This window comes from Haliaeetus leucocephalus, unplaced genomic scaffold (genome assembly GCF_000737465.1).
Source record: "Haliaeetus leucocephalus isolate CR32 unplaced genomic scaffold, Haliaeetus_leucocephalus-4.0 Scaffold2, whole genome shotgun sequence".
NCBI classification, from domain to species: domain Eukaryota; kingdom Metazoa; phylum Chordata; class Aves; order Accipitriformes; family Accipitridae; genus Haliaeetus; species Haliaeetus leucocephalus.
The window spans coordinates 14957831-14965877 of NW_010972438.1; the positions used below are offsets into that span (position 1 = coordinate 14957831).

The 8047-nt window shown below is 41.7% G+C and overlaps 1 protein-coding gene across 1 annotated transcript in view; it reads left to right on the forward strand.

Moving 5' to 3' along the window:
* The first annotated feature begins 278 nt into the window (after window positions 1-278).
* ERC2 (ELKS/RAB6-interacting/CAST family member 2) overlaps window positions 279-8047 on the forward strand; it is a 393279-nt gene continuing 385510 nt past the window's right edge. Inside the window, exon 1 of the mRNA XM_010573681.1 lies at window positions 279-516. The gene's annotated coding sequence lies outside the window, so the exon portion shown is untranslated. The remainder of the gene's footprint in view (window positions 517-8047) is intronic.

Sequence of the window (8047 nt, forward strand, 5' to 3'; positions counted from 1 at the left end):
ACACAGACATAGGTGTATTTTTAGGCCATTTCACAATGAGTAACACACTTTCCTTTCAGACGTTTACTGGGTGGGGACTGGAACCCATGGGTTTGCAATGAATGGACAGAGACAAATGCTCTGAGAAATCCAAGGTTTGCAGTACGTGTGCTGTTGCTGCCACTGCTCTCTGCCTGCTGTTAGGAGAGCTTGCTGCTGCCCCCGGCGGCAGGCCGCTCAGCACTGATGAAGCCCCAGCTCCTCGGGAATGCTGGGAATGTTGAGTCAGGGACTGGCAACCCAGACAGCCAGGCTCGCAGCTGACTGAGGGAGACTCGCTGAGGGACGGAAAGACGAGGGACAGGAGCACACCAGCCTCCCCCGACTGCAGCAGGTTCCTTCTTTTCCTCACCTCGTAGGTGTTCGGTTGCTCCGGCTCTCCCTGCTGCCTCCTTCCTCCGCGCAAATGAGATGTCAGCTAAACGTGATGTTGTAAAATCCATGTGAGGATGAAAGACAGATGCAATGATTTGAAAGGTGAGAAGCTTAAATAAGAATATGGCTGTAATACATTACTGTAGATTTATTGTGATTAAGGAAATTGCTATATATTGCTTTCTATAACCGTCTGGTAGCTGAAACTGGAAATGAATTCGCAGAACGGGCTTTTTGTATTGCTTTAGAAATACATTGTAATAAATGGGACCAAGTGCACATCTTATTCTGGTAACAGAGTGCCTCTCCCTACAGAATCGTCAACGAGAAACCTCTCTTGCAATTTCTATTAAAAGCAGCCATAGGAGTCTCATTTTTTGTGCCCAGTGTTTAAAAATATTTTTGTTGCTGTTAAAGTTTTCTAGAATAGAATTGATGAGCTTTGGAAATTCCTAGCTTTATATCTAAATATTGGATAATGTTTGGTGCTTTAAAAATTGTGTCAGGAAAAAGGTGAGTGATTTCTGTTCCCTTCTAGTGGCTGGCAAATGGAAACCAGAAACTAACAGGATATTATTTTGCAGCTATATAATTAATGAATACTTACTGGGGTCCCTCATTTATGATGCTGTGTGATTGATTTTTTTTTTTTTAAAGATAATTTTAGGTTGGACAAGAGTGATGCATATGATAAAAACCATGCAGATATTCATCAAGGATACATATATATTTTGCTGAGAGTACTAGAGTAGTAATGTGATGGAGAAGGAATAGATATATTTTTTTATTAGTGTGTGATTGATTTCTAGGCGGCTACCTGCTAAGCCTTGTGATGGATGGATGGGAATCTACTCCCTTAGCGGCGAATTGATATTTCCCTTTTGACGGACACACCAACCGGCCACTTGCATTGGCAGATACAAGCTCGTTGCAAATAAGCACGGCCAATAAGTGCAGTCAAGAGGAGGGCAAATCCTACTTGTCAGGGTTAGTTTTCTGGTTGGCTTTTTAAATCAGTGGTTTCACTTAACTGTTTGTTTGTTTGTGATTTGTTTTTATTTCCGATTCCTGTGCCCCCATCCCCCGTGTGCCTGTCCAGGGCGGCCACCTCGTACGCGAGCCCTTCCCGGCAGCTCCACCGAGAGCAGGCCCTTCTCCGGCTCCCCCCTCCTTCGAAGGGCGGGGAAGGGGGAGAAGGTCCCCCCCTCCATCAAGTCGCTTCTCCGCTGGCACTTCATTTCCCTGTAGCGAAGTCGAGGACGGAAAAGATCCCCCGTCTCATGCCTGCCCCCACCCCCGCCAGCCTCCTCGCCGCCCTGTTCTGAGGGAAGCATGCTGTAGAGATCTGTTACGGCCCTCCTCCCACCTCAGGAAATCGTAGAACTCCACAGCGTTGGTTCAGCTGCGCTTTCCAGGGCGCGGGAAGAGACCTCCTGCGGCCCTACGGTCGGTTGTTTTCCAGCCCTCCCAGTCTCGCTTCTCCTCAGCGAGGAGGGAAGCTCGACCACCTTCCTGGCCCGGCTCCCCTCCACCTGCGTCTCTACAGGGACCCCTAAAGCAATCCCTATGCCAGGGGGATTTCCTTGAATTCTCCTCATAAAAAGGACACCCCCCCCCCTCCGCTTCCCCTCGCCCCGCTACTGCTGCCGCTGCTCGGGCGAACGGCACCCTCTATCTACCTCGGTGCGGGCCGACTCTCGCGGCCGTACCAGCCGCCCGCGAGGAGGAGGCAGGCGGGCAGGCTCGGTTTTCTCTGGCCGTCGCTGCAGGCGGGATGGCGGCGCCGCCCCGTTCCCCTCCCTCCGTGGCGGGCGGGGCGGGAACGCCTCAGCTGGCTTAGCGACGAGAGGGCGGGGGCTGGCGCGTGCCTGCCGCCGCTCGCGGAGCCTGGCGGCCGCTGTCCTCCTCCTCACAGGAGCCCGCGCGGGCGCCCCGGGGGTGAGGTTCATTCACCGCCCGCTTCTCCTCAGTGCCCCGCGGTCGCTTCGTGGGGTCAGGCGGTTTGCCGTCTTGCTTTGCCGCTAGTGCTGGCTGGTATTTTCTTTACCTGTTCTGTGGAAGAGCGAAGGCTCTTGTAGCCCCTGTCCCTTCACGGTCTCATCTGCTTGAGCAGTGCGTTTCACGGTTTCTTCTTTTCCCTGGATATGAAGAGGAAAAGGTCCCTTTTGGGGGTCTGTTTTTGCATACAGGGAGTGTGTACTGGTAAGTTTCTCCAGGTCCCTTAAGGAATCTGTTTCTGTGGGAAAAGCTTTGTTACGGTTTCTTGATGCAGGAGACTTACAGTCTAAGTCTTGGCATCGTGGGTGACTTAAGGGGTGTGTGTGAAAACAACTCTTTCCAAATCTCTTCAGTGCTTTAAAATAAACCTTTCAATTGCTGTTATTTTTTGCTTGAAAGCTCTGTGTAAAACAGTTTTAAAAGGCATCAAGGTGAGTTGGCAATTTCACTTTTCCTAGAGGAAATGGGGGATGGGGTGGGGAAGGAGTAACTTTCTGTCTGGTGAGTGAAGGGAACATAATTTCTTCTTCTAAAGGATTAATGAGATTGAGGGCAGTCCCTGAGATCTATGGCTTCACAGCTCAGGTTGAAACTAGATGTTTGAACTATGGAGAAACTCTGTGCTGTATCTTTTACAAGTGCACCCAGGGTGGGGTAGATCTTCAGTTAAGAACTGAGATATTTTTTTATTTGTTGTTTTTTGTAGTGCTAGTTCATTTTTACTATGTCTTCAGATAGACATTTCTTTTATCACCACTAAAATTTCAGATGCAAAGGGAAGGAGATAAGGCAGCGAGTATGTAAACTGTCCTCTACGTCATTCTCTCAAAAATGCCATTTCTTTACTTGAGAGAGTAGATGGTAAAAATACTAACTCCAGAAAACAGTTGGAGTAAATAATTTTGTAGGGTAGTGCTGAGGGTTGAAACATTGTTTCTGTGTTGGAGAAAGTGTGTTTAGACAGGTTTGGAGGAGACTTGGCTGCTGTTATCTTTTAAATAGCTCCTATTTTAATCCTGCTCAGTTGGTGGGGCACCTAAGCTGATATTCCTGGATGTGGAAGATGATACTGTCTTATGTTCCTTCCTCACTCTAGCATTGAGATCACATGCTTTGACTTTCTAATTGTGTTGGGTTTTTGCTTCCTGTACCATGAAGATGAGTTTATGAATAGAAAGTGTCTTCTGCCTTGAACTAAAATGCATCCCTCTTTGCAGTAGGTAGAGGATTCAGTTACTGAAATGGTTTCCCTCCTTCCCAAGCATGAAGGAGAAAGCTGGCATGCAGAGGCATCTTTTGTTCTTTCCCACTCTACTGTGCAAAATGGAGTTCCTTGCCTTAGAAATTGTGTCTCTGGTCAATGTCTCTTCCTGAACATTGACCTCCTTTCACCTTCTGTTCCTGTTTGAATGCCTCATTATACCTATGATACTCTCTCTTGTGGTTAAGCTACATTTGGAGGAGACCCATCTCGCCATCTCATGTATTCTATGGGTGGTTCTTCAACTCCCCTAACCTACTGGTGGTCAAATTCTGATGAATGGTAGTGTAAGATACCATTATGCATGCCAGTTGCCTCTCCTGTTTCTTGCCTGCTCGGAAGACTGTAGAAAAGTGGTAAGGGAAGGGGTGGCCCATATTCTTAGCAGCCAGATGTCAAGTGAGCACATTCAGCCATCTTAGGATGTCAAATATACCTGATATTTAGAGAATTAGCTATTCAGCATGCATGTTTTTGAAAAGAATGCTCAAGGTGATCTTGCTTTAGAAAGATGATTCTTGCAGACCTTTGAAGGATGACTAACAGAAAAGAGTGGGTTCACAACTCCAAGAGGGTGAGGCAACCAGCCTGTGTATTACTTTCAAAGACAACATGTGTTCTCCCACCTGTATCTCTTACGGTGTTTATTATATTTTTATCCATTATGATGCATTTGTTATCTTCTCAGTTTGATTTAGTTTGTAAGATGCCTGGAATACATATATGGAGATGGTTAGTCAGATCCACCTAGGAAATACTACTGTGATACTGAATTTTTTTTTTGTAAACTGACTGTTCTTGTATTTGTGAGATTATAATTGTGTTTTTCAGTTTTAGGATTGCTTTAAAATATTTTTACAATGTAAGTTTTAGGTTTTGAGTGATCTTATATGTGCGTAGCAATGATGAGGTTGCCTCAACTTGTTTATTTTGCAACATTAATACTAGCTTGTATTTTCTACAAAGTCCTGGTAAAAGGGCAAGAGTTACTTTAAAGCAAAATGAGTTTATAATTTCTTTTTGAGGATAATAGTTGATCAAGGGAAAGCTCAGAAACAAAATTCTCTTAAGTGAACTGGATAGTGCTGCTTCTCCTGGGTGATACTTAGAAGAAAAGGCAAAGGCAAATCAGCAGAAACATCAGTTAAATCTTTTTCTGGAGCACTTAATTTTTTAATTGGTCACCTTTTTGGTCACATAATAATGTGCAATTTATTTCAAAGGAAGTGAAAGAAATGTAACAAAAGTCTTTGCCAGTCCTGAATTTAGTCCAACAGATCACATGTTGCACAGAGCATTGGTAATATGTGGGACAGTTTTCTTCCAAGTAAATAGCTCAGATGACTTGCGATGAATGCTGATTTACTGGCTATCCATACTATTCTACTGACTGAGAGGCTAACAAAACACACTGGTGACTTCATTCCAATTCCTAATGGAGGCTTACTGTGTCTGTACTCGTGGCTACACTACTTGGCATCTATTTGGGTTGTCTTATTGCAAAAATAACAAGTTGAATGGACTTGGAGACCACAATACTTGAGTTCTCAGGAATTGATTTCTTTGTCAAATATGAGTTGAATCCCGTTGGAGATTGTGCTGATGCTTCTTCAGTTTTCAGTATTGTTAACTAAGCACTTTTTCTGGTTGGTAAAATTAATTTACAGGTAATCTGCTAAAATACATATCTCATTATGTCTGTGGTATGTGCAATGTCGGAATCTAATAACTTTATAAAACAGCATAGGCCTGTGTTATTTCTGTGACAGTGTGGACTTTGACTTAAACAGTTTTCTGTGGTGCATTCTTTTCCTCAAAATACATTGTTGCTGAAATATGGTTCTTACCACTTAAGTTCTTTGAACAATTCAGATTAGTGAACAAATATGACATTATGGAGCATAGTTCTTTTCGTTGACAGAAGTCAAGCAATAGTGCAAGAAATGAGTATTCTCATGTGCTTCTCTGGAAGACAGTTTGCTGTGTAAAGCATGCTTATTTTTGATGGCTAAGCATTGGCCATCATGATGTACCTTGGTTTTCATTTATGTATCTTTCACAGACCTCATTTGAAATCTGCTCAGACAATTTGTTTTTCCTTAAGGAAAGCAGTTATAATAACATCTGTCATCAATGTCAAATGTTGATGTTGGATGCCTGTGAGGACTTATAAATTGCACTTGTGAATTGGCATGATTATGCTCAGCGAAGATAGGTTCAGTGTCAGCGCAAAGGTGGAAGACTGGTTTGTGCTATGAAGTTGTTAATAACCAACAACCAAGTGGTTGGGAAACTCTTTTCAACATTTTCTGTGAATAAATAAATTTTAAAAGAGGTAATTCCAGAAGTGCAGTGCTTTCTAATGGTTCCATGGTGTTGATTCTGTGCTGGATTGAGAGGTAGTCTACTAAATCACTTCTCACTTAGAGAGCTTGTAATTTCCTTGGAGAACTTTTGATCTACTGTGGCTGAGGCACATCCAGTTTCTTTTTTCTTTTTTTTTTTTTTTTTTTTTGCATGATCCTAAAACATGTGCATACCCTTAAACTCTAGTGAAGAGAACAGAGGAGAGATGTTCTGCTTGTTTTGAATTCTGATGGCTTCGAAGCATGCTGAATGCACAAATGTATGCTTTTTGTTTTATAATTGAGTTTGTATATTACTACGCTTGAATCCAAGAAATGTAAAATGCACAGTGGATAGTTAGGCTTGCTAAATTGTAAATATCTGGATATTTCAGTATTTTAAGAAAATGCTGGAAGTTACATAGGTAACTGATCCTGTGATTATTCTGTTGCTTTCTTATGAGAATGGAAGCTTTGTAGCAAAAAAGAAAAATATAGCTTTATCCTGCAAATATATAAGCCTGTATTTAATAACGTTTGTGTGAGTAGCCTTAGTGAATTCAATTGCAAATACGCTGTTGCCTAGATGTATTTCTGATTATTTCTAAGGTAGACTTATAATTTTTAAATGCATCTGAAAATGACAAGTGTTATTAATGTAAAAGACAGAATATTCTTAAACGTACTTAATGTGAAAATAGACAAATTTACAGGTCTAATTATAAATTCAGTCAATTTCCTTTTGCATTATTTTCAGTTCTTAGGTTTTATTCCTAACAGAAGTAATTGCAGTCTTTAATATGTGTTTAATGTATGTATGTGTTATCAGGTAAACAGCCTTATGTTTCAAAGACTGTTGGTATGAATGTTGACAGTATAGATGTTTGCTGTTGCATGAACATGTGTAACAAGTTTTTTCAGTGTTCTACCTTTGCCTTATTTGAAAAACATTGTTTATTTTGGCATTATCAAAATATGCCTGATGCATTGGAAGTGTGACTTTTCCTATTGTAGACATAACTTGTAAGGAAATATTTGTTTAATATCATAATGTCCTGGTTTCAGCTGGGATAGAGTTCACTTTCTTTCTAGTAGCTGGTATAGTGTTATGTTTTGGATTTAGGATGAGAATAATGTTGATACACACTGATGTTTTCAGTTGTTGTTAAGTAGTGTTTTTATACCAAGTCAAGGATTTTTCAGCTTCTCATGCCCAGCCAGCAAGAAGGCTGGAGGGACACAAGAAGTTGGGAGGGGACACAGCCAGGACAGCTGACCCAAATTGGCCAAAGGGGTATTCCTTGCCATGTGATGTCATGCCCAGTATATAAACTGGGGGGAGTGGGGCTGGGGCTTGCAAAGCACTGCCTTGGGAACTAACTCAGCATTGGTTGTTGAGTTCATGAGAAATTGCATTGTGCCTCGCTTGTTTTGTATATTCCAATTATTTTATTATTATTGTCATTATTATTACTGTCATTATTATTTTCTTCCTTTCTGTCCTATGAAACTGTCTTTATCTCAACCTATGAGTTTTGCTTTTTATTTATTTATTTATGTAAATTCTCTCCCCCAACACACTGGGGAGGGGGGTGGTGAGTGAGTGGCTGCATGGTGCTCACTTGCCAGGTGGGGTTAAACCATGACACAAGGGTTCAGTTTTTCTTGCTTATAAACAAGGCAGAAGAAATCTGGACTAGATGATAAATTAGCAATATGGAGTTGCATATGTGAATCAACCTACTTGCTTCACTTTTTATTATGTACAACTTGGATGCTCCATGAGCAAGGCAAATGAGATTGCAGCTAGAAAAAGAAGCTTGGCTATTTAAATTGTAATATAGATATATTATTTTTTACTTAAGTTTTGTTCTTTTTTTTCCTTTACCCTACTGTTTTCTTTACCTTCTAAAAGTAATTATAAAAATGAAAATGCAAGCCAAATTATGTCCTCATTTGATTCTTTACATATGTTTATAATGAAATAAATGTGTGGTATTGCTCACCCCCCCCCCCCCCCCCTTCTTTT